General features: G+C 47.4%; 1 non-coding gene across 1 annotated transcript; it reads left to right on the plus strand.

Annotated features, from left to right (window-relative positions):
* The first annotated feature begins 5,601 nt into the window (after positions 1–5,601).
* LOC138438422 (U6 spliceosomal RNA) lies at positions 5,602–5,705 on the plus strand. Its single transcript, XR_011256358.1, has one exon. It is a non-coding gene; the product is annotated as a U6 spliceosomal RNA (small nuclear RNA).
* The last annotated feature ends 20,296 nt before the right edge of the window (positions 5,706–26,001 follow it).

Consider the following 26,001-nt stretch of genomic DNA (forward strand, 5'->3'; position numbering starts at 1 on the left):
TTCATATTATTAAAACAATACATGTTCACTATATTAGGACTATTTTGGTTGCAACAGAAATTCATTCAAGCCAGATTCAACAGGACAAAAACGGAATTTAACAGAACACTGCAGTGAAATCTCTTAAAACCCAAGGGCAGGACCACGATAAGGCCTGGCAGGATTGTCAGGTCTCCCCGGAGGATCCCTGCTGTCTCCGGCTTCTCTCCGCGAGGGCTGCTCCATACTCCTCGTGGCACACAGGTTCCTTAGTCCACCGGGCAGAGGATGGCCGGAAACAGTTCCCAGATTCAGACAGCACTGGGATTCCTTAGTCTCTTTTCCAAATTGCTGGGGCAGCCATTCTGATTGGCCCAGCTTGAGTACCTGTGTCCGCCTGATCCAATCAGCCATGGCCAAGGGGGTGGAGTCACAGGTGCCGAGCGCAGACCCTCCTACCAAACTGTGTACGAACTACAGAAAGCCTTAAAACGCACTGCATTGTTTTATTTTCGGGTTCTATTTCGGCGTCCCTCCCCTTCTGTTTAGGGCTTCTCTTGTGGCTCAGCTGGTGAAGAATCCACCTGCAATGCGGAAGACCTGGGTTCCATCCCTGGCTTGGGAAGATCCCCTGGAGAAGGGAAAGGCTACCCGCTCCAGTATTCCGGCCTGGAGAATTCCATATAGTCCATGGGGTCCCAAAAAGTCGGACAAGACTGAGTGACTTTCACTTCACCGTTATGTTGAACACAAATAATGCCCCACCCCCACATTTCCTGCGGATGAATTCCTACAGGTGACTCAGCTAATACTGAGAGGGCCCTTTACTGCCGCCTTCGCATAAATGCACTGCAGCTGGTGGGACATCTTTAAATGATTGTTCTTGAGGGTTTCAGAAGCAAAAGACAGCCAGGCCCCACTGCAGGTCATCCCCTCTGAGGTTTTATTTGGCTTTCTTGCGTATTTGTTTAATTAATTATTATTTGATTATCTGATTAATTATTATTCCAGACTCCAGTAATCCATAATGCAAAATCATACAGATGCTGGACTTAATTAAATGGACTTTTTACCTCATTTGGGAGAAAGAGTTTATTTAACAAGAAGGTAAAGCGGTTCAAGGCAGCCAATTGGGATGATGTTTTTTCTTTCCAATTTTTATTATGAGCTTTCAAAACAGGAAAGCTGAAAGGACTGCACACTGAACTCTTGCATGCCCTCCAGCAAGATTCAACCACAGTTCATACTTTGCCCACTTATCTCTGTTTCTCTCTCTGGGCTTCTGTCTCTGTCTCCCTCATTCTCACTCTCTCTCTCTTTTTCTCTCTCTCTCTCTATGTATCATATATTATAAATTATATGTATTAAAATATATAGCATTTATATATAAATATATATATTTGTGCTAAATTGCTTCAGTTGTGTACAACTCTTTGCGACCCCATGGATTGTAGCCCTCTAGGCTCCTCTGTCCATGGGATTCTCCAGGCAAGACTGGAGTGGGTTGCCATTTCCTCCAGCAGGACATCTTCCTGACCCAAGGATCGAACCCATGTCGCTTATGTCTCCTGCACTGGCTTGGCAAGGGGGTTCTTTACCACTAGCACCACCTGAAAGAAAAAAGAATATATATATAATATATGTAAATTACTTTCCTGGGCCATTTGGAAGCGAGTAACAGATATCATGACCTTTCACCCACAAATTTCTTTTCATCTCCTAAGAATAAGGAGGTAACTATACCTCTTCTAGGTAACTATAATGCTATTATTATGCTAAGAAAATTAACAATGATTCCATAGTTCCATTAAATATTTCAGAAGGACTAATTCAAATTTCAGGGAGACTAATTGCCATTGATAAGCAATTTCAAAAAATAAATAATATATATAAAAGTACCCGACATAATGTCTGGCACACATAGGAACTTAGTAAAAGTCAGCATCCCCTGCTACCCGCCGCCCCCCGCCACACACACGCGAATTTCCATCACCACCATTTTTAAAACCACTAAGTAACTGCAAACAGCATGGTTCAATGTGATGCAACATCAGAAGAGCATGATCAGACCACCGGTGCCCCAGATGGGGCTCCCCCAACTCTTCCCCGCAGACGCTGAAAGCAGGAGGAAAATTGCTGGAGACAAAAGACACAGTCACAGGGCACTGAACTTGGCCTCACCAGCCTCCTAGTAATGGCGCCAGGGAGGGGATCGGTGCCAGCCAGTGCTGCTCAGCCACCACGTGGCAGACAGAGCTGGGCTCCTGGCCGGGGTCCCTCCACTTACCAGGGCAAGAACGGGTTTTTTTTTTTTTAATTGTTTTCAAAACAGATTTCATGTGGTCCCAAAATGAGACCATGATTGTAAATTAAAGTGTAATTAGCCTTTACGCTTTTATATTCATTAACTCTTCTCTGTTAATGATGCTAGGCTGGAGCAGAAACCCTGCATTATGAAACCACATCCAGGAAATAAAATAGTGATTTAGATAATGGCCACAATGTATTGCTACTTACACATAATTAAACAAATGCTCCATTTAAACTTGGAAACATGACTGAATGTTGATTAACCCTCGCCCAGCAATTCGGCTCGGAACTGGGGAAGGGGAGGCACCGTGAGCTCGTCCGTAACAAAGTGTCTGGACCAGTCACGAGTGCCTGCTACATTGACAGCCATGCCCACCAGCCCCACCTGTGCCGCTGGGTGTCTACAGGTCTCATGCCAGGGAGTGTGGCCGTGGATGGAGGTGACTGTGAAAGTGATCCCAGGACCACTTAAGAAACCACCACACTAAGTGAAACAAGCCAGACACAAAAAGATAAATATTGTATGATTCCAAATTTATAGAAACAGAAAGGAGAAAGGTGACCCCCCAGGGGCAGAGGCTAGTGCTTAATGGATACAGCATTTCAGTTTGGGGTGGTGAAAGATGATGAAAGATTCTGGAGATGGATGGTGGTGATGGTTACAAAGCCGTGTGTACACACTTACTGCCACTTAACTGTATCCCTTAAAATGGTTAAACAGTAGATTTCATATATAATTTACCACAATTTTTAAAGCTTATTTAAAGCATTAGGAGAAAAGGAAAAAGTCACCACACCCCAACTCTACTGCCCACAAATACAAAAAGTCTGAATCTCACCTTCTCAGAGATCAATTCACATGGTTCAGCACTGACTCTGATGACTTGACTCAAAGTTAGGAAAATGGAAAATTTTTTAGGTTTTAAAAAGTATAAATGAAGTATTGCTTAACATATAAGTAATTCAGACACGTATTGACTAAAAAGTAAAGTTTCTGATTCTCAATAAGTTCAGTTCAGTTCATTTCAGTTGCTCAGTCATGTCCGACTCTTTGCAACCCCATGAATCGCAGCACGCCAGGCCTCTCTGTCCATCACCAGCTCCCAGAGTTCACTCAGACTCACGTCCATCGAGTCAGTGATGCCATCCAGCCATCTCATCCTCTGTCGTCCCTTTCTCCTCCTGCCCCCAATCCCTCCCATCAACCCACTCCCAAAAAAGAAGCACCCAACAATTTTCCCATTTGTCATTTTTTTACATGTAGCTTTTCCACATAATGCGTTGCTCTGCTGGGTCCCCCAGAAGCAGACCCTGGGACAAGAAAGGGAGGGCAGGTGGGAGGTGTGGGAGGTGATCCCAGGAGAAATGAGTGGGAAATAAGACAAGGAAAGAGAAGAATAAAAAGTGTATGACCCTATCTATTATTTATTGCTGCATAACAAGTTACTGCAAAATCTAATCACTTCAAACAATCATCATTACTTGACTCTTGATTCCTGTGGGTCAGGAATGCAGACAGGGAAGAATTGCCCCTGCGCCACCAGGGTCTGAGGCTTCGAATGGAAAACTTCAAGGCTGGGGCTGGAGTCGTCATGAAGGTTGCCCGCTCACGCATCTGATAATTGATGCTGGTTCTCCTTGGGGGACCTAGCTGGGTTGTGAGCTGGAACACCCACAAGTAGCCTCTCCAGGTGGCCTGGGTTCCTGAAACATGGTGGCTAGGTTCCAAGAGCGACCACCATGTGAGTGAGAGAGAGAAAGGCGTGGGGGCAGCGAGAGAGAGAGAATGAAAGGCAGAAACCACGTTGCCTATTAGGACCAGTCTTAGGAGTCACGTCGTATCACCTCCACCACCTATGATGAAGGTCTGCCCAGGCACAAGCAGGCAGGAATGTCAATGACCCATTGTAACAAGAACATGCTGTTGTTGTTTATTCTCTAAGTCATGTCCAACTCTGTTCAACACCGTGGATTTTAGCTCGTCTGTCCATGGGATTCTCCAGGCAAGAATACTGCAGTGGATTGCCATGCCCTCTTCCCAGGGATCCTTCCAACACAGGGATCGAACCCACATTTTTATGTCTCCTACATTGGGAAGCGGGGGTTCTTTACCACTAGCGCCACCTGGGAAGCCCAAGAGCAAACGGGAAATACAATCTGCCATAGCCAGGCTAAGTACATTTGCAGGCAACTGGTGCTTGATTCCAGTAGGGACCTCTGGGAGGTAGCCTGTCACCCTAATACTTATGGGGTGGTCAATATGGGTCAGTCTTCCCAGGTGGCTCAGTGGTAAAGAATCTGCCTACCAAGCAGGAGACATGGGTTCAATCCCTGGGGTGGGAAGATCCCCTGGAGAAGGAACTGGCAACCCACTCCAGTATTCTTGCCTGGGAAATCCCATGGACAGAGGAACCTGACATGCTACACTCCATGGCGTTGCAGAGTCAGACACGACTTAGCAACTAAACACCACCACCACTATGGGTCCGGGAATGTGCTGAATGCACACATATTCTGTCATTTACCGTGCAGTAGCTACTACCACTGCCCCCAAATAAAGAAAAGGCAACTGAGGCTTAGAGAATACCAGGCAGACACTGCCCATCCATCCACCAACTCCCGTCTTTCCTGCTTCCCATACACACAGCTAGAGCACATCTCCCGGGTCCTTATGGCTAGGAGTGACCATATGACTAAGCCGTCTGCAATGAAATATGGGCCAAAGTAAGGGGTACCCCATCCTGGCCGGGGCCATAGGCTGTCCCCCATGCGCCTGTGTGCTCCTTCTCCCGTCTGGCCAGAACCAACACGCAGCCTTGGAAAAACACACGGTGAAGATGTCAGACTGTTTTTTAGTGTGGTTCCCTGAATTGCCTCATGGAAGAGAAACCCCCCCTCCATCATTTATCTCATCCCCCTTCAACCTGGGACTGTTAAGCGACAAACAAACCTCTGTTGTGTTTACACATTACGTTTGGCTCTGCTTGTCACCACAGTGCAATCTAGTCTAACACAGGTGTGTAGTATGAGATTGAATCCTCTAAAACTGCCATGACAACTTTGTAATTCCAGATAACTCAACCTCACACGCACAGCTCTTTTCACTCTTCCACTCCTGCACAGTGTTCCACTTGTTATTTAACCACTTATATAACCACTCCCCCTTTGATGAACATCTATCCTTACAAATAACACTGCAAGGCCCATTCTTAAATATTTACCATTATGAGTTTTATGAAGCTGTCCATCAGACAGATTCCACAAAGTAGGACTGCTGGGTAGGTGCTGCACATTAAAAACTTTTATTTGTGTGTGTCCACTCTAGCAGCATAGACACTAAAGCTGGAACAGTACAGAGATTAGCATGGCCCCTGCCCGAGGACGACACAAAAATTCGAGAAGCATTCCATATTTTTATCCTGCAATAAACCATGATAATAGAATATAAAAGAGAATATATATGTTTAATATATATTGTATAACTGAATACCTTTACCATACATCAGAAACTAACAAAACATTGTAAATCAATTATATTCAATAAAAAAATAAATCTTGGGACTTCCCTGGTAGTTTAATGGTTAAGACTCCAAGCTTCCACTTTGGGGGCACAGGTTTGATCCCTGGTGCAGCAACTAAGATCCCACATGCCACACAGTACAGTCAAAAAATAAATAAATAAAATATCTTTAAAAAATAAAATAATAGTCATGTGGCAGTTTAAACAAATAAATCTTAATGGATAACAAGGACCTACTATATAGCACAGGGAACTCTGTTCAGTATTATGCAACAACCTAAATGGGAAAAGGATTTGAAAAAGGAAAGTTACATGTATATGTATAACTCAGTCACTTTTCTGTGCATCTGAAACTATCGCAACATTTTTAATTAAAATAAAAAGTTAAAAAAATAATAATATAGGACTTACTATGTGCTGGGCAGTGTTCTATGTTCTTTACAAATATTACTTAATCCTTACCACAACCCTGTGAGGTAGGTGCTATTATTATCCCACTTCGTGGATGGGGAAACAGGCCAAGAAAGCTAACTTGCTCAAGGTCATGCCCCTGGTACGCGGTGGAGCTGAGATTGGAGCCCAGGCACTGGGCTTTGAGTGTCTCTTCAGAAGCATTAAGTCCTCTGCATGTGAGAGTGAGGCCCGCCCTGGAGAGGCCCCTCAGACTACAATGCAGCGGCTGGGCCCGCCCAGGGGTCTGCACTCGTCCCTCTAAGGAAACTAAGGAAACGTGAACAAACAGCAGCAGGGTCACTGCCACCGAAAGCACTGTTCCACTCTCTGTCCATGGGATTCTCCAGGCAAGAATACTGGAGTGGGTTGCCAGTCACTTCTCCAGGGGATCGTCCAGTTGAACCTGGGTCTCCTGCATTGCAGACAAGACTCTCTACCATCTGAGTCTCCAGAGAAGCCCCGCATGTGCTTAACAGAAGACAGCTAATCACCTCAGATATGCCGATGACACCACCCTATGGCAGAAAGCGAAGAACTGAAGAGCCTCTTGATGAAACTGAAAGAGGAGAGTGAAAAAACTGGCTTAAAACTCAACATTCAGAAAACGAAGATCATGGCATCGGTCCCATCTCTTCATGGCAAATAAATGGGGAAACAGTGGAAACAGGGTCAGACTTTATTTTTTGGGCTCCAAAATCACTGCAGATGGTGACTGGAGCCATGAAATTAAAAGATGCTTACTCCTTGGAAGGAAAGTTATGACCAATCTAGACAGAATATTAAAAAGCAGAGACTACTTTGCCAACTGTGATATTGAGTGGTTTGCCTTGGAAATGAACAGAGATCATTCTGTCGTTTTTGAGACTGCATCCAACTACTGCATTTCGGACTCTTTTGTTGACCATGATGGCTACTCCATTTCTTCTGAGGGATTCCTGCCCGCAGTAGTAGATATAATGGTCATCTGAGTTACATTCACCCACTCCAGTCCATTTTAGTTCACTGATTCCTAGAATGTCGATGTTCACTCTTGCCATCTCCTGTTTGACCACTTCCAATTTGCCCTGATTCATGGACCTGACATTCCAGGTTCCTATGCAATATTGCTCTTTACAGCATCGGACCTTGCTTCTATCACCAGTCACATCCACAGCTGGGTATTGTTTTTGCTTTGGCTCCATCCCTTCATTCTTTGTGGAGTTATTTCTCCACTGATCTCCAGTTGCACATTGGGCACCTACCGACCTGGGGAGTTCCTCTTTCAGTGTCCTATCATTTTGCCTTTTCATACTGTTCATGGGGTTCTCAAGGCAAGAATACTGAAGTGGTTTGCCATTCCCTTCTCCAGTGGACCACATTCTGTCAGACCTCTTCACCATGACCTGCCCATCTTGGGTTGCCCCGTGGGCATGGCTTAGTTTCATTGAGTTAGACAAGGCTGTGGTCCAATTAGATTGACTAGTTTTCTGTGAGTATGGTTTCAGAGTGTCTGCCCTCTGATGCCCTCTTGCAACATCTACCATCTTACTTGGGTTTCTCTTACCTTGGGTGTGGGGTGTCTCAGTAATCCAAGTCTATGCCCCAATCAGTAACACTGAAGAAGCTGAAGTTGAACGGTTCTATGAAGACCTATAAGACCTTTTAGAACTAACACCCTGAAAAGATGTCCTTTTCATTATAGGGGACTGGAATGCAAAAGTAGGAAGTCAATTTGCCTGGAGTAACAGGCAAATTTGGCCTTGGAATGTGGAATGAAGCAGGGCAAAGACTAACAGAGTTTTGCCAAGAAAATGCCCTGGTCATAGCAAATATCCTCTTCCAACAACACAAGAGAAGACTCTACACATGGACATCACCAGATGGTCAACACCAAAATCAGATTGATTATATTCTTTGCAGCCAAAGATGGAGAAGCTCTATACAGTCAACAAAAACAAGACCAGGAGCTGACTGTGGCTCAGATCATGAACTCCTTATTGCCAAATTCAGACTTAAATTGAAGAAAGTAGAGAAAACCACTAGCCCATTCAGGTATGACCTAAATCAAATCCCTTATGATTATACAGTGGAAGTGAGAAATAGATTTAAGGGCCTAGATCTGATAAATAGAGTGCCGGATGAACTATGGAATGAGGTTCGCGACATTGTACAGGCGACAGGGATCAAGACCATCCCCATGGAAAAGAAATACAAAAAAGCAAAATGGCTGTCTGAGAAGGCCTTACAAATAGCTGTGAAAAGAAGAGAAGTGAAAAGCAAAGGAGAAAAGGAAAGATATAAGCATTTGAATGCAGAGTTCCAAAGAATAGCAAGGAGAGATAAGAAAGCCTTCCTCAGTGATCAATGCAGAGAAATAGAGGAAAACGACAGAATGGGAAAGACTAGAGATCTCTTCAAGAAAATTAGAGATACCAAGGGAACATTTCACGCAAAGATAGGCTCGATAAAGGACAGAAATGGTATGGACCTAACAGAAGCAGAAGATATTAAGAAGAGGTGGCAAGAATACACAGAAGAACTGTACAAAAAACATCTTCACGACCAAGATAATCACGATGGTGTGATCACTCCCCTAGAGCCAGACATCCTGGAATGTGAAGTCAAGTGGGCCTTAGAAAGCATCACTATGAACAAAGCTAGTGGAGGTGATGGAATTCCAGTGGAGCTATTTCAAATCCTGAAAGATGATGCTGTGAAAGTGCTGCACTCAATATCCCAGCAAATTTAGAAAACTCAGCAGTGGCCACAGGACTGGAAAAGGTCAATTTTCATTCCGATCCCAAAGAAAGGCAATGCCAAAGAATGCTCAAACTACTGCACAATTGCACTCATCTCACACGCTAGTAAAGTAATGCTCAAAATTCTCCAAGCCAGACTTCAGCAATACATGAACTGTGAACTTCCAGATGTTCAAGCTGGTTTTAGAAAAGGCAGAGGAACCAGAGATCAAATTGCAACATCTGCTGCATCATGGCAAAAGCAAGAGAGTTTCAGAAAAACATCTATTTCTGCTTTCTTGACTATGCCAAAGCCTTTGACTGTGTGGATCACAAGAAACTGTGGAAAATTCTTCAAGAGATGGGAATACCAGACCACCTGACCTGCCTCTTGAGAAATCTGTATGCAGGTCAGGAAGCAACAGTTAGAACCAGACATGGAACAACAGACTAGTTCCAAGTAGGAAAAGGAGTATATCAAGGCTGTATATTGTCACCCTGCTTATTTAACTTATATGCAGAGTACATTGTGAGAAATGCTGGACTGGAAGAAGCACAAGCTGGAATCAAGATTGCTGGGAGAAATATCAATAACCTCAGATATGCAGATGACACCACCCTTATGGCAGAAAGTGAAGAGGAACTAAAAAGCCTCTTGATGAAAGTGAAAGAGGAGAGTGAAAAATTTGGCTTAAAGCTCAACATTCAGAAAACGAAGATGATGGCATCTGGTCCCATCACTTCATGGAAAATAGATGGGGAAACAGTGGAAACAGTGTCAGACTATTTTGGGGGGCTCCAAAATCACTGCAGATGGTGACTGCAGCCATGAAATTAAAAGACGCTTACTCCTTGGAAGAAAAGTTATGACCAACCTAGATAGCATATTCAAAAGCAGTGACATGGTCCGTCTAGTCAAGGCTATGGTTTTTCCAGTGGTCATGTACGGATGTGAGAGTTGGATTGTGAAGAAGGCTGAGCACCAAAGAATTGATGCTTTTGAACTGTGGTGTTGGAGAAGACTCTTGAGGGTCCCTTGGACTGCAAGGAGATCCAACCAGTCCATTCTGAAGGAGATCAGCCCTGGTGTACTTTGGAAGGAATGATGCTAAAGCTGCAACTCCAATACTTTGGCCACCTCATGCGAAGAGCTGACTCATTGGAAAAGACTCTGATGCTGGGAGGGATTGGGGATAGGAGGAGAAGGGGACGACCGAGGATGAGATGGCTGGATGGCATCATGGACTTGATGGACGTGAGTCTGAGTGAACTCTGGGAGTTGGTGATGGACAGGGAGGCCTGGTGTGCTGCGATTCATGGGGTCACAGAGTCGGACATGACTGAGCGACTGAACTGACTGACTAACTTTGCCAACAAAGGTCTGTCTAGTCAAAGCTATGGTTTTTCCAATGGTCATGTATGGATGTGAGAGTTGGACTATAAAGAAAGCTGAGCACTGAGGAATTGATGCTTTTGAACTGTGGTGTTGGAGAAGACTCTTGAGAGTCTCTTGGACTGCAAGGAGACCCAACCAGTCCATCCTAAATGAAATCAGTTCTGAATATTCATTGGAAGGACTGATGCTAAAGCTGAAACTCTAATAGTTTGGCCTTCTGATGCGAAGAACTGACTCATTTGAAAAGACCCTGATGCTGGGAAAGATTGAAGGCGGGAGGAGAAGGGGACGACAGAGGATGGGACGGTTGGATGGCATCACCAACTCTATGGACAGGGGTTTGAGTAAACTCTGGGAGCTGATGATAGACAGGGAGGCCTGGCATGCTGCAGTCCACGGGGTCACAAAGAGTCGACACGACTGAGCGACTCAACTGAACTGAACTGAAACCTGAGTAATTCGCAGGAGTCCTCTCCCTGATTTTCTTTATTCTCACTCAGACGCCTGGCTTTATTTGTTTATTGGTCCCTGGAATTAGACCAAGCTGAGCATAGCCAGAAGCTTTGTGCCCTTCTCTGAGCCTTTGTTCTTTTGTCTAAAAAGTGGGGATAAAAAAGCGGGGATAATAACAGAACTTACCTCAAAGTTTGCAAAAGTAACACAAGAACAGACTAAGTGAAACACCACAATTTCAGCCCCTCACTCACGAATTTCCAGAGCCCCTACTGTGTGTCCTGCAGAGCTGTGGGTCCCTCCACCCCACAGAGAAAAGCTCCCCACACCCCCACCGAGTCCAGCCAGGAGAACAGGTTGCCCCAGAAGTCCAGCTCAGGCTGCTGAGCAGGGTTCCGTGGTGAACAGTGATGATCAGGGAGGCCTCTAATCTAACAAACCTGATGAGTAGTAAGTTGGGGAGTTCGAGGGGATCCCTGGTCCAGGCTGGGACAGGACAGGCTGCTCTGAGGAGGCAGCATCTAAGGGGTGAGGAGTGTTCTGGGTAGGGGGCGGGGCAGCCCGTGGGAAGATCCAGAGGTGAGAGGAGGCTGCACCATATCCCAAGGGCAATGGGAAGCCATGGAGGGATTTAGAGGTATCCCTCTGGCCCCCTTGTACAGTGTGGACCAGAGAGGCTGAGCTTGGAGACAGGAGAGAACGCAGGAACTAGGTTTCTGTTTGCGTCTGCTGTTTATACCATGAAGATTAATCTTAACATGAACAAGACCATCCTCCTTAACATCAGAAGTCATCCGAGTGGCTTCACTGGTGGTCCATGTGAATAAGACTCTGTGCTTGTGATGCAGGGGCTGCTGGTTTGATCCCTGGTCAGGAAACTAAGACCCCACATGCCACATGGCCAAGAGAAAAATGTTAATAAGTTATTTTTAACAACTCAAAAAAAAAATTAGCAGGAATCATTCTAGAAATCAAAACCTAGAAACAGCCTGAAGTGAGGGCAAAATAAAAACCTCACTCTTTCAGATGTGTGCCCTGGGTTCGCATCTGCACAAGCCTTTTCCTCCCTCGGGAAGGCACACCTAACTCCACCTGTTTCAGTCCTCCCTGCTCGGCACCCCCTACAGGAAGTCCTCCAGGATTCACTGGCTGGCAGGGGCCTTGCTGCCTCTGAGCTCCCTGCCGGTCTCTTCCTGGGTTCATCCAAGGGTGCTGGACACATTCAACCACGTGTGTTCCGGTCACTCACAGGTCAGCTCATCTCCACCTCTCTCCTCCACCTTCAGCCTCTCCCCAGGGTCATGCAGAGTAAAAGTGCTCAATACCAAAGGCCGCGGCCAGCCTCCTCCCTGTCTGATTTTTCTCCCAGCTTTCCTAGAACCCAGCAACTATCATTCATTCATTCATTTATTCACTCACCCATTTACAAACGTATATTGAACGCCGCTCTGTTCCAAGCTTGTGCCAAGTGCTGGTTGCACCGTGATGAGTTGGGAGACTCAGCCCAGCATCTCAGAGCTCACAGTCTGCTGGGGGAGGCGAGGCAGCCATCGGGCAGGTGTGGGGAGGTGCTTGGACTGGGGAAGCCTGGCCTGGGAGAAGGAGACAGGGGAGATGCAGGGAGGGAGTGTGCCAATGATGCTAACAGACGTTTCTCAGGATGCCTTCCTGTATGGTGTCTGCACATGAGGCCAGAAAGCAGAGGTGAAGCAGTGATCTTTACTCTCTCAAGGTCACACTCGTCAGATGTGGAGATGGGCAGACCCAGAGTCCCGGGGGGTCCCGCTTGTCCTCATTCCCCTCACCTCTGCGTCTAGTTCCGTGTCCTGCCTGCTGGCCCTGCTGACCATTGGCAGCCCCCTGCCCACCTCCAGAGGCTCAGCCAGGAACCCAGGCCACAACTCCCAACAGGCTCTGGACGTGCCCGGCTTCTCAGATTGCCTGTGGAGGCTCTTTCTCTGACCCTCCAGTTCCCCCTCTGGACCTTCATCTCCCTAGCTCCTCCCACTGTCATGTCAAACCTAATCCCCATGATAAACCCATATCCCATAATACTCACAGGGCTCTGCCTCCCGACCCAGCGCTGCCTGATACAGTGATTGGCAATGGTGATGCTTCCAGTGGAGCAGAACTGTAAGGAGGGGAGGCTGGCATCGACGCTCTAATCTGTCGATTTAGGGGCATTTTAGGGACCTGGCTGCTGGGGTAAAGGGGACATTGGTGGTCCATGGCATGCAATGTGAAGCTGTCACTTAAGTGATCACCTTTTGACCATTGGGGTGATGGCCTGTAGAAGGCTCTGGTTGATCAAGCAGCTGCTGGCATAGAGCATACCTGGAAATAAAGAGCATCAGGACCATGGGGCTGCTCCTTTGCTTCTAAGTGCACCAAAAAAGGGTGAAAGATGAGCTCAAGGGCTTCAATTCCCAAAGTCTGAGTAAAGAGTCAGAGGTTCTCTTTGTGCCTAGAGAAACTCTAGTGGCCAAGGCATAACACTTCTCAGACTTAAGACCTGGCAAGTTTCAGGGTATCAGGCACACAGTGTGACCCATGAGGAAGCGTGTGTGTGTGAGCATGCGCAACTGAGCGCGCATGCTCAGTTGCTTAGTTGTGCCTGACGCTTTGTGACCCCATGACTGGAGCCTGTCAGGCTCCTCTCTGTCCATGGGATTTCCCAGGCAAGAATACTGGAGTGGGTTGCCATTTCCTCCTTCAGGGGATCTTCTGACCCAGGGATCAAACTTGTGTCTTCTGTGACTCCTGCGTTGGCAGGCAGATTCCTTACCACTGCGCCACCTGGGAAGCCCGGAGAAGGCACAGTACATACCAAAGAGCTGCAAGATGTCTCCAGTGTGTATGAACAGGGAAATGTGTCTGGGAATGGACACTAAGTAGCGCATTATGATGAAAGGAGTATCACGTGTTGAAGTGAGTGGATGCGTTAATCATAGATCCTGCATTCCTCCTGGTAGCTCAGACAGCTGGGGATGGCTCTAAAACAGTGGTCCCCAGCCTTTTTGGACCAGGGATGGGTTTCATGGAAGACCGTTTTCCATGGACTGGGGGTGGGGATGGTTTCAGGATGATTCACGCACGTGCCATTTATTGTGCACTTTATTTCTGCTATTATTACATTGTGATATATAGTGAAATAATTACACAACTCACCAAATGCAGAATCAGTGGAAGCCCTGAGCTTGTTTTCTGCAACTAGACGATCCCATCTGGGGATGCTAAGGGACCAGTGGGGAGTGGCTGTAACATGGCCTGGGGCTTGCTCTAAAGGGTTGCTCAGTTGATTCATCGAAGGCTGGTCCCAAGGTAGCCTTCACTGAGTGAGGCTGAGAGGCCAGGATTCCTTTAGTAGAGTGTAGAAGGAAGGGTCCAAAAGATTCCAAAGGTTGCTCAAATGCTGAGTGGACTTTTTTTTTTTTTTTTTTCGCCGTGCCATTTGACTTGCAGGATTCCCCACCAGGGATCGAACCCAGACCCTCAGCAGTAACAGTGTGGGGTCCTAACCACTGCACCACCAGGGAATTCTCTGAATGAATTTATTTAATTTCTGCTCACCCACCTCACCACCTCACTATTGTTCTCCAGTTGTGGAGGGTGGAATGCAGGGGAATGGAATTATTAGTAATTGATTGATCAATCAACCAATTATGGTGCTCCAAGACCAAAGTAAATGGGCAGCCTAATAAAATCTTGATTTGCAGAAGCAGGAAAGTTCTAGGTCTGCTGAACAGAAGTCTGAACTAAAGCAGCATAACAGAGAATGTGAGTCACTGCCCACCCATGCCAGGACCAGGCGTTTCATGGACACAGAGCCCCTTGAATGAAAGAGGAGGCTGGAGTCACTTGAGGAAGGACCCTGCACAGCCAACACTATATACTATGCATTCTCCTCCCGGTGTTCCCCTATGGGACCTGAGGCCTGAGTGACTGAGTGCGCTGGAGAAGGCGAAGTGCCAGCTATTTTAGAGATTCCTGGATGCTGGTTCTGAGTTGACACTTCCAGGAGAGCCACAATGGTCCCATCAGAGTAAGGGCTTCTGGAGGTATCGTGGATATTTTGCTGTGTAACAGACCACAAACATTGTCTCATGCCCTGTTATCTCATGGGTGAGGAGTTCAGGCAGGCCTCCGTGGGCATTCTCCTCCTTTGGGCGTCAGCTGAAATCATTTAGTGGCGCTCGGCTGGCAATGGGCTGCTCTGGAGAGTCTGAGATAATATCTCACATACTCGGTGCTGCGGCTGCCGTGGCTGGTGGGCAGGACTCAGGTGGGACTGGTGATGAGGCCTGGCGTGGTGGTCTCAGAGCAGTCATGATTCTTACTCAGGGACTCCAGGTTCCATAAACAACTGAACAAAGTCAGCAAACAAAGTGAGAAGGCCATCGCTCAGAGGCCTAGCCTTCAAGGTCACGTAGCATCACTTCCTTTGGAGCCACAAGCCCACCCAGACTCAAGAGGAAGGGACACAGTCTGCACATCTTGATGGGAGTAATGTTAAGAATGTAGGATCACATTTTTGTATTGAGTTTGAGAGAGTATTTGCTTGTTTCTTCATTTTTTAACAATATTTACTGGAGTATAGTTGTACAATGTTGTGTTAGTTTCAGGAGTACAGCAAAGTGAATCAGTTACGCATACACATATATCCACTCTTTTTTAGATTCTTTTCCCATATAGGTCATTACAGAGTATTGAGTTTCCTGTGCTAGACACTACTGCCCTATTAGTTACCTATTTTATACACAGTAGTGTGTATCAGTCAATCCCAATCTCCCAATTTATCCCTCCCACCATTCCCACTTGGTAACCCCAAGTTTATTTTCTACATCTGTGAATCTATTTCTGTTTTGTAAACAAGTTCATTTGTACCATTCTTTTGGAGTCCATACATAAGTGATATCACATGCTATTTGTTTATCTCTGTCTGGGTATGGCCATGTTTTTAAAATACTCTTGGGAATCAAGCAGGTAACTAGGAGAGTCTTGTTCACATCCAGCTCATTTGGACCCAGCAGATCCCTGAACACAGCTCAGGGATCCTTTCCCAGTTCTGAAAGCACCTGGGAGGAAGGGTGCGTTATGGGAAAAAGGCCAGATGGAAGCCCCCTCCCCAACGGGTAAACCAGGAGCAGAGCACATTCCTGTTGGTGCCTCCATCGAGGACACTGCATTGTGAGGGGGTGTCCATTCCTATCACATCCCCTTTCCACTCACCTCCCGGGTCCGCACAGAAGGCCTTGGCCCATGGCAGTAGGTGATCATCAGCTTCCTCATGGGGTGATTCCCACAGCAGCTATTGTTCGGACATCATTTCTTGGCTGGAGCTCACCATCAGTGCATCTTGTACCTCTTCTCTCTTTTTAAAAAAATGTTTATTTTATTTATTTGGCTGTGCCAGGTCTTAGTTGCAGCACTCAGATCTTCAATCTTCGATGAGACATGCAGGATCTTTAGTTGCAATGTGTGAATGCTTAGTTGCAGCATGTGGGAGCTAGTTCCCTGACCAGGGATTGAACCCGGGGCCACCTGCATTGGGAGCTCGGTCTTAGCCACTTGACCACCAGGGAAGTCCCTGGTACCTCTTCTCTTAGCAGCAGTTGTTTACGTCCAGTGAGTGGGGCCAGTAATATACCTTCAGCTTCCCAGCCCTCTTCCGTAGTCTAGACCACCGGAACCTTGAGTGCCTCTTCTTCCCTAACCATCACAATAGAGCTCATGCTATGACACCACTCCCCAAGGAGACCAGAGCACCCTGGTAGCAGACAGATTACAGAGCACACCACCATCATAGAAGGAGCAGCACTTTGTGCTTCTTGGTATAAACTTTTCCTGAGTATAGATTTGCTTTCCCAGCCCCAAATGCTCTGCTAAAACCACCACCCGTGGACTTACAGAATGCCTTATCCACCAACTTGGTATTCCACAAAGCTTTGCTTCAACCAGGACATTCACTTTGCAGCAAACCAAGCCTGGCAATTGGCTCATGGGATTCCCTGATTCACATGGAATTCCCTATCCCACTAAAGCAGCTGGTTTTAGAGAAGGGTGGGATGGGGCCTTCCCTGATGGTTCAGAGGCTAGGACTCTGAGCTCCCAATACCAGGTGGGTGGGAGGGATGAGATTCAATCCCTGGTCAGGGAACCAGATCCCACAAGCCACAATTAAAGGTCCTGAAAGCTGCAACTGAAGACCCCACAGGCCACAACTGTAACCCAGCACAGCCAAACAAATAGATATATTAAAAAAAAAAAAAGTGGGATGATCTTCTGGAGACACTGTTTGGGGCACTGAGCATGCATGCTAAGTCACTGCAGTCATGTCTGACTCTTTGTGACCCCATAGACTATAGCCTGCCAGGCTTCTCTATGGCGTGTTTCAGGCAAGAATACTGGAGTGGGTTGCCATTTCCTCCTCCAGGGGATCTTCCCAACCCAGAGATTGAACCCGCATCTCTTATGTCTCCTGCACTGGCAGGTGAGTTCTTTCCTGCTAGTGCCACCTGGGAAGCCTGAAAAATAAATTTTTACTTTTTGGCCTCATGGTGTGTGGGCTCTTAGTTCCCCAACCAGGAATTGAACCCATGCCCTCTGCATTGAAAGCACTGAGTCTCAGCCACTGGACCACCAGGGAAGGCACCAGTGTGGGGCAGTATCTCACAGGGCCGGGTCAGGATCCTCCAGGGTGCAGACTGTGATCTGAGTCAGCATTCAGCACACGGGGCCGTCTCTCTCACAGTCAGGATTCACGAGTGTAAGAGTCAGCGCTGGATAGAAGAGGGAGTAGTTCTTTTCACCATTTTCTCACTAGCAAAGTGTTTGTTTCCCATCCCTGCAATTTTGAATTCCCAAAGGAGAAACATTCACACTGGAGGACATAACAATAGTTCCACTAAAGCAATGTTTCCTTCGGGCTATTTTGGGTTCCTTATGCTGCCAAATCAACAGCCAAAAGGGGGTGATTGGCCCTATTTGGGGAAACAGGGCTGCTAAATATATAATGGGGGACTTCCCTGATGGTTCAATTGTTAAGACTCTGTGCTTCCATAGCAAGGGATGCAGGTTTGATCCCTGGCTGGGGAACTAAGATTCTGCATGCCGCGTGGTACAGCCAGATACATGCATATGCATATATACATACTAATACGATGGGAGTGAGGAGGGATGTACCCACTCCAGTATTCTTGCCTGGAGAATCCCCATGGACAGAGGTGCTTGACAGGTTGCAGTTCATGGGTTGAAAAAGAGTCGGACAGGACTGAGTGACTAAGCACACAGCGCAAGGAGGGATATAGTTGGAAGGGAAATTCCAGCTCAGTATGGGCAGGAACGCTGACCCATCTTCAGGAGGAAAGGCCTGGCTCCCCCCACCAGTTAGGAGCCGGAGCCAGCTGGGTGGGTGCCTGATGCAGGCAGAGAGAATGTGGACGGGTGATGGCAGAGGAATTAACGGCCACCGTAGCCATGAGGCTGTTGCAGAACCAAGGACTGCGTGTCTCCCTTGTTCACCAGGAGCGCGTTGTTTTTGTTGTTCTGTCGCTCAGTTTCATCTGACTCTTTTGCAACCCCATGCTCTGTAGCCTGCCAGGTTCCTCTTGTCCATAGGATTTCCCAGGCAAGAATACTGGAGTAGGTTGTCATTCCCTTCTCCAGGGCATCTTCCTGACCTGGGGATTGAACCTGAGCCTCCTGCATTAGCAGGCAGGTTTTTTACTGCTGAGCCACCAAGGAAAACCACGATGAGTGTACTGCGCAGGCGATCGGTCCTTTTCCTCTTCCCTTTTCTTCCTCTCTCATTCCCCCTCACGTAACAGAGCGCACTGAAAGCAGCCACACTTTCATCAGTGCTCAGCTTCTGGGGTATCAAAGGGCGTGTGTGACACAGCTGGGAGAGGACTTCACAGCCCCTGAGATGGATGGAGGGGGCTTTGTATGCCTTGTGGGTTTACGGCTGCAGAGCCAGAAAGGTGGGAGCTACATGCAGACCTCTGGGCACTTCCTTCACAGTCAGGGGCTGGACGGCTGGCCGGACCTTCCTCCCCAGGTTGGCTGGTTGTGATATTTGCTCTGATCCCCCAGTTTCTCCCTCAATCATCACTGTCTCAGCTCCTTCCATGACCCCATCAGACCTCATCCTAAACTACAGCACCCCCCCCCATCCCACAGGACCTGGTGACTCCAGATGGACATTGATTGGCACAAGGGGTGCCTGTGAAAGGCTTGGAGGTGAGAGTGCAGGGGGAGTTCTGTAGGTCCTGGAGTGGGAGGCAGGCAGCAGGGGGTCACTCTGGGAGGGGCTCTGGAGAGGAGGGTCTTGGTCTCCCCAGGCCTCGAAGCCCACACCAGTCAGCACTTGCTACTGGAGGGAATGGCCGAGACATGGCCTCTCACTGGCACAAAGCCCCCCAGCCCTGCTGACCCAGGCCTGTCATTTCTCTCTGTGTGGCCTTGGAAGGGGCCTTGCCCATCTCTGTGTCTGTTTCCCCAAATGTACACATGGTGGGAGACTCATCTACAAAAGCTTTGCCAGCTTCCAGACTTGCTGAGTCTCTTACAGGAAGTACTGGTTTGGGAGAACAGTGCTGTTCTTAGTCTCTCAGTCGTGTCCAACTCTTTGAGACCCCATGGACTGCAGTCCACCAGGCTTCTCTGTCCACGGGGCTTCTCCAGGCAAGAATACTGGAGTGGGTTGCCATGCCCTCCTCCAGAAGATCTTCCCAACCCAGGGACTGAACCCAGGTCTCCCCCATTGCAGGTGGATTCTTTACCAGCTGAGCCCACAAGGGAAGCCCTGTGAGAACAGAGCCCCTCATAAAAAGACAGAAACACCAACAACAAAATGGGTGGCCCCCAACTCAAGTCTTGGGGGCCAGGGACCAAGGCCTGGGCAGCCCCACAGTGAGCCCCTGGACTTTGGGCCGTGTCTGAGGCTTGGAAAGTGGTTGGCAGGCAGTAGACTCAGGATGAGCAGAAGGAAGGGATGCTTCCTGTCCAAACTTTCAGGCACGTGACCCAGTGACACTGGGAACCTGGCTTCCCAGCCCTTCCCACTGAAGGCAGTAGGCTTGGTAGTGCTGTTTCCTAGGGTCCTGTAACCAATACCATACTCTCAATTCAGTTCAGTTCAGTCGTTCAGTGGTGTCCAACTCTTTGTGACCCCATGAATTGCATCACTCAGGCCTCCCTGTCCATCACCAACTCCCGGAGTTCACTCAGACTCACGTCCAGTCAGTGATGCCGTCCAGCCATCTCATCCTCTGTCATCCCCTTCTCCTCCTGCCCCAATCCCTCCCAGCATCAGAGTTTTTCCAATGAGTCAACTCTTCACATGAGGTGGCCAAAGTACTGGAGTTTCAGCTTCAGCATCATTCCCTCCAAAGAAATCCCAGGGCTGATCTTCTTTAGAATGGACAGGTTGGATCTCCTTGCAGTCCAAGGGACTCTCAAGTCTTCTCCAACACCACAGTTCAAAACCATCAATTCTTCAGCACTCAGCTTTCTTCACAGTCCAAATTTCTCATCCATACATGACCTATGGAAAAACCATAGCCTTGACTAGACGGACCTTTGTTGGCAAAGTAATGTCTCTGCTTTTAAATATGCTATCTAGGTTGGCCATAACTTTTCTTCCAATTTCATGGCTGCAATCACCATCTGCAGTGATTTTGGAGCCCAAAAAAATAAAGTCTGACACTGTTTCCACTGTTTCCCCATCTATTTCCCATGAAGTGATGGGACCAGATGCCATGATCTTCGTTTTCTGAATGTTGAGCTTTAAGCCAACTTTTTCACTCTCTTCTTTCACTTCCATCAAGAGGTTTTTTAGTTCCTCTTCACTTTCTGCCATAAGGGTGGTGTCATCTGCATATCTGAGGTTATTGATATTTCTCCCGGCAATCTTGATTCCAGCTTGTGCTTCTTCCAGCCCACGGTTTCTCATGATGTACTCTGCATATAAGTTAAATAAGCAGGGTGACAATATACAGCTTTGACATACTCCTTTTCCTATTTGGAACCAGTCTGTTGTTCCATGTCCAGTTCTAACTGTTGCTTCCTGACCTGCATACAGATTTCTCAAGAGGCAGGTCAGGTGGTCTTCCCATCTCTTGAAGAATTTTCCACAGTTTCTTGTGATCCACACAGTCAAAGGCTTTGGCATAGTCAAGAAAGCAGAAATAGATGTTTTTCTGGAACTCTCTTGCTTTTCCATGATCCAGCGGATGTTGGCAATTTGATCTCTGGTTCCTCTGCCTTTTTTAAAAACAGCTTGAACATCTGGAAGTTCACAGTTCACGTATTGCTGAAGTCTGGCTTGGAGAATTTTGAGCATTTCTTTACTAGCATGTGAGATGAGTGCAATTCCCATCACTTCATGGGAAATAGATGGGGAAACAGTGGAAACAGTGTCAGTGTAAACAATTGTAAACAGTGTAAACAATTTGTAAACAGTGTCAAACAGTGTAGTTTGAGCATTCTTTGGCATTGCCTTTCTTTGGGATTGGAATGAAAATTGACATTTTCCAGTCCTGTAGCCACTGCTGAGTTTTCCAAATGTGCTGGCATATTGAGTGCAGCACTTTCACAGCATCATCTTTCAGGATTTGAAATAGCTCCAATGGAATTCCGTCACCTCCACTAGCTTTGTTCGTAGTGATGCTTTCTAAGGCCCACTTGACTTCACATTCCAGGATGTCTGGCTCTAGGGGAGTGATCACACCATCGTGATTATCTGGGTCATGAAGATCCTTTTTGTACAGTTCTTCCATGTATTCTTGCCACCTCTTCTTAATATCTTCTGCTTCTGTTAGGTCCATATCATTTCTGTCCTTTACCGAGCCCATCTTTACATGAAATGTTCCCTTGGTATCTCTAATTTTCTTGAAGAGATCTCTAGTCTTTCCCATTCTGTTGTTTTCCTCTATTTCTTTGCACTGATCGCTGAGAAAGGCTTTCTTACCTCTTCTTGCTATTCTTTGGAACTCTGCATTCAGACGCTTATATCTTTCCTTTTGTCCTTTGCTTTTCACTTCTCTTCTTTTCACAGCTATTTGTAAGGCCTTCTCAGACAGCCATTTTGCTTTTTTGCATTTCTTTTCCATGGGGATTGTCTTGATCCCTGTCTCCTGCACAATATCACGAACCTCATTCCATAGTTCATCAGGCACTCTATCAGATCTAGGCCCTTAAATCTATTTCTCACTTCCACAGTATAATCATAAGGGATTTGATTTAGGTCATACCTGAATGGGCTAGTGGTTTTCCTACTTTCTTCCATTTCAGTCTCTAGGTGACTTAAAATCTAAATTTACTGCCTCACAGTTCCAGGGGCCAAAGGCTTGAGGTCAAGGTGTCAGCAGGGTTGGTTCCTTTCCAGGGTTGTAAGGGAGAATCCATTCCTCACTTACAGTGGTTTGGGGACATGCCGGGAGCCAGCGTGAGGAACTCTGCCCTTGGCAAAGGTCATGAGGAAGGAGGCTCGGCATTATGCAAAGGTGGGATCGAGCCTCAGGAGACCCCCTGTTCCCGAGCATCTATCCCCAAAACCAGAGTCCGCCTACTTTACTGCTTTATGCTCTCACCTACACCTCTGACTTTACAGGGGGCTGTCCCCCACCACCTCTCTCGGAGAAGGCTTTAACTTGCAGTTCCAGTCAATAAAAATTCCTGGGCATGACAAGAGTGTTTCAACTTACAAACTCCTCTGAAGGTTCTCTAGCCTGCCTGAGCAGTTTTGTCCGGCCACATGTGATTGTTTACAGCCTCCCAACTGTGAGAGGCACGAGATGCTTTAAACTTTCTAAATACAGATTCTTTTGAGAAGTTGGAAAATTATTAGTATAGTATAGTGGGTTGATTAGAAATTATATTGGTGAAGGGTTTTTCATTTGTTGAGCCAATATTTGCTGCTAAATCTCCATATTCCCTGCCCTTATAATGAATATAACTAGCATATAGGGGAAATAAGTATTAACTTTTAAGATTAATCATGTTAAACCTTAAGCTAAGTAAATTCCTTTCTTAATTGTAACCCACTGCACCCTCACCCTATAGGAATGCAACTTTATCTGGTGCCTTCAGAGGGTGGCGCCTGGTTTAAGAAAATTCACCCCTGGAAGAATAAGTTTTCTGGTTGACTGACCGTTATCAGAAAGGGCCATAAAATGTCAGCAGGCCTCATGGCCAGAAAATGATGTAAAACCCCTAAGACCTTTGTATACATTTATATGACGCACCTGATTTTGATAAAGGTCAGGTCTGCTGACCCCACGTGACTCTGTATTCATCCCTATGTATAACAAAAAGTATATAAGCAAACCTGAAAATAAAACGGATCCGTTTCTAGAAAGACTGATTCCCCCGTGTCGTTCTTTCTTTCCCCTTATGGGTGAATTCCCATCTGGAGCGTGGATGCTCGCCAAGCCTGCTAATTTTGCCCTGGCTTCTAAGACCCACGTGAGAGGGAGCCCAAGGCAAGGCACCCTCCGCTATTCAAGTGGGCGCTGGTGGCCTACGTAGGTGATGCAAACTCCTTGTCTTGGAGTTTTATTGGTATTCCAAGTAAACCAAGTTATTCAGCCTCTTTTTCTCCACTAATTTTCCTACTACACTATTCTTTTCTAATCTCTCTTTATATTTCTAGTTAAATAGCTTTTTCCTAGGACGCCAATTCTGTCTCCCCTTCGAATTGCTCTGGATCCACCGGGGCTGGACCCTGGCAGGGACAATTTTTATGTCCCTTGGCTCATAAAAGCACCACCCCAGTCTCTGTCTCCATCTTCACAGGCCATTTCCCTGCACACTCTCTGAGTCCACATTTCTCCTTTTAACTGGATTCTAGGACTTACCAGGTGGCTCGGACGGTAAAGAATCTGCCTACAATTCAGAAGACCTGAGTTCGATCCCTGGGTTGGGAAGATCCCCTGGAGGGGGGCATGGCAACCCACTCCAATATTCTTGCCTGGAGAATCCCCATGGACAGAGGAATCTAGAGGGTTACAGTCCATGGAGTTACAAAGAGTCGGACAACTGAGCGATTGAGGATAGCACACAGCATTGGATACTAGTCCCCACCAGGTGGCACTAGTGGTAATAACCCACCGGCCAATGCAGGAGATAGAAGATATGGGTTGGATCCCTGCCCGAGTCGCAAAGATTCCCTGGAGAAGAGAATGGCAACCCACTCCAGTATTCTTGCCTGGAGAATCCCATGGACAGAAGAGCCTGGGAGGCTTAAGTCCAAGGGGTAGCAAAGAGTCGACCCCTCTAAGCAACTGAGTACGCAAAGTTCCCACCAGTCAGACTGTATTAGGGCTCACCTTAAGGACTTCCTTATTTGAAGACAGGCTCTCTACAGAGAGAATCAGGTTTTTAACTTTACAGAGACAAGATTTTGTTTGGTTGGCTTTGGGGGTTTTGTTTTGTTTTGTTTTGTTTCTGCACGAAGCATGTAGAATCCTAGTTCCCCTACCAGGAACAGAACCCAAGTCCCCTGCTCTGAAAGCTGAGAGTCCCAACCTCTGGACCACCAGGGAAGTCCCCGAGGCAATAAAATATTTGAACTTGGGGTGGTGTCCCATCACTCTGTGACTGGGGGGAGGCATAGATGAGGGTTGGGGTTTGTGTGATGGGTGGTGTGAGCCAGACTCCTTATTGATGAGTCAGGGACAAGGGGTCTCCAGCACTGGGGCACCCAGGTGTTGCTCATCCCTGACTCCCCTGCTCTGGCCCCTTAGATCATCCAAAATCCTGCAAGATCAGGTCTCCTAGGGGAAGGGTGCTCACAGCTGCAGGGCCTCAGGCCTGGTCCTGCTCTTCTCGAAGCCGCCCCAGGGGCTCAACCTGTCCCAGCCCAGCATCTCCCAACTCTCATATCTGTACATGACTAATGAAAAAACCACAGCTTGACTATAACGGTGACTGAGGTTCAGATTTGCTAACCAATCCCTCTCTGCTCCAAATCTCCCCTGGATGGTTCCCTTACTAAATTCGTAGGACACTGGTCTAACTCCCTTCAGGAGGCAGAGGGCCAGGTTGCCCTGCCTGGATGGAGTACGGTGAGCAGCCACGGGTACCCCCAGGGGGCCTGACAGACCAGCACAGCAACTTCTAGGCAAAGTGGACTCCTCTTCACCCAGCTCTGCCCTTGCCAGTGGCCTGGCCATGTGGGCACCTCACATATTCCCTCATTTGCCCCTCACAACCACCTGCAAGCTAGGGATAAACTATTCCCATTTTACAGATGAGAAAACCGAGGAGGGAATTCACCTCCCTATGGTGTCCCAGCTGATAAATGTCAACACCAGCCAACCTGGCCTCTGAGCCTGAACTCTCACACTCAGCCACACAAGTGGACTTCAGAGCTCCTTCCCCCTCCGGTGGATCTGCTGGCATGGAGGTGATCTCGGTTGGCCTCGGTCTGCAGTGACTTAAAGCAGGATTTCAGTTCCTGACCAGAGACTGAAGTCAGGCCATGGCAGTGAGAGCGCTGAATCATTGCCACTGGACCACCAGGGACTACTGTCCAGCGACAAGTCCCTGGCCCATCCGCTTTGTAGAAATAAGCTCCCACAAAGAGACAGAAATTAGTGAAACAAGTAGAGTTTATTAAGAGGAAAAAGAGTACGCGTGAATAGGCACAAACAAGCAGATCCAGACAGCCAGGCCTCGCGGAGCTTGAATCACTAACATGGGGCATTTCTCCTGGGTTTCCGTTGGCCAATCCTGGTTCTGAGTCCGCACTGGATTTTTCTCAGGGTCCTCCCTGTGGGTGTACATGCATCTCTTAGTCAAGATGGATTCCAGGAAAGAATCCAGTAGGTTGACATCACTCCCTTTTTGACCCCCAGGGAGCTTTTCTGCCCATGTACAGTGGGAAAGGTCTCCACCTTGAGAACAAGAAATATGTGGTCTCCATCTTTTATCTGGGCAGGGCTCAGCCTCTCCTATTATCCTCCTGCTATTATCTTCATCTTGGAGTATCTGTCCACAGGGGACAAACTGCAGCTGTTTAGCCTGGGGTCCATCTATCTCCTGCCTCAGGGTGGTGAGCAAGGTGGAGGGAAGTGGAGGCCCAGTGACTACGGCCCTGGCCACCAGATCCAGGCAGGGCTCAGCTGCCAGATGTACCTGGCAAGGAGCTGGACCCAGGCCGGAACTGCCCC

Source organism: Ovis canadensis, chromosome 3, assembly GCF_042477335.2.
Source record: "Ovis canadensis isolate MfBH-ARS-UI-01 breed Bighorn chromosome 3, ARS-UI_OviCan_v2, whole genome shotgun sequence".
Taxonomy (NCBI): Eukaryota; Metazoa; Chordata; class Mammalia; order Artiodactyla; family Bovidae; genus Ovis; species Ovis canadensis.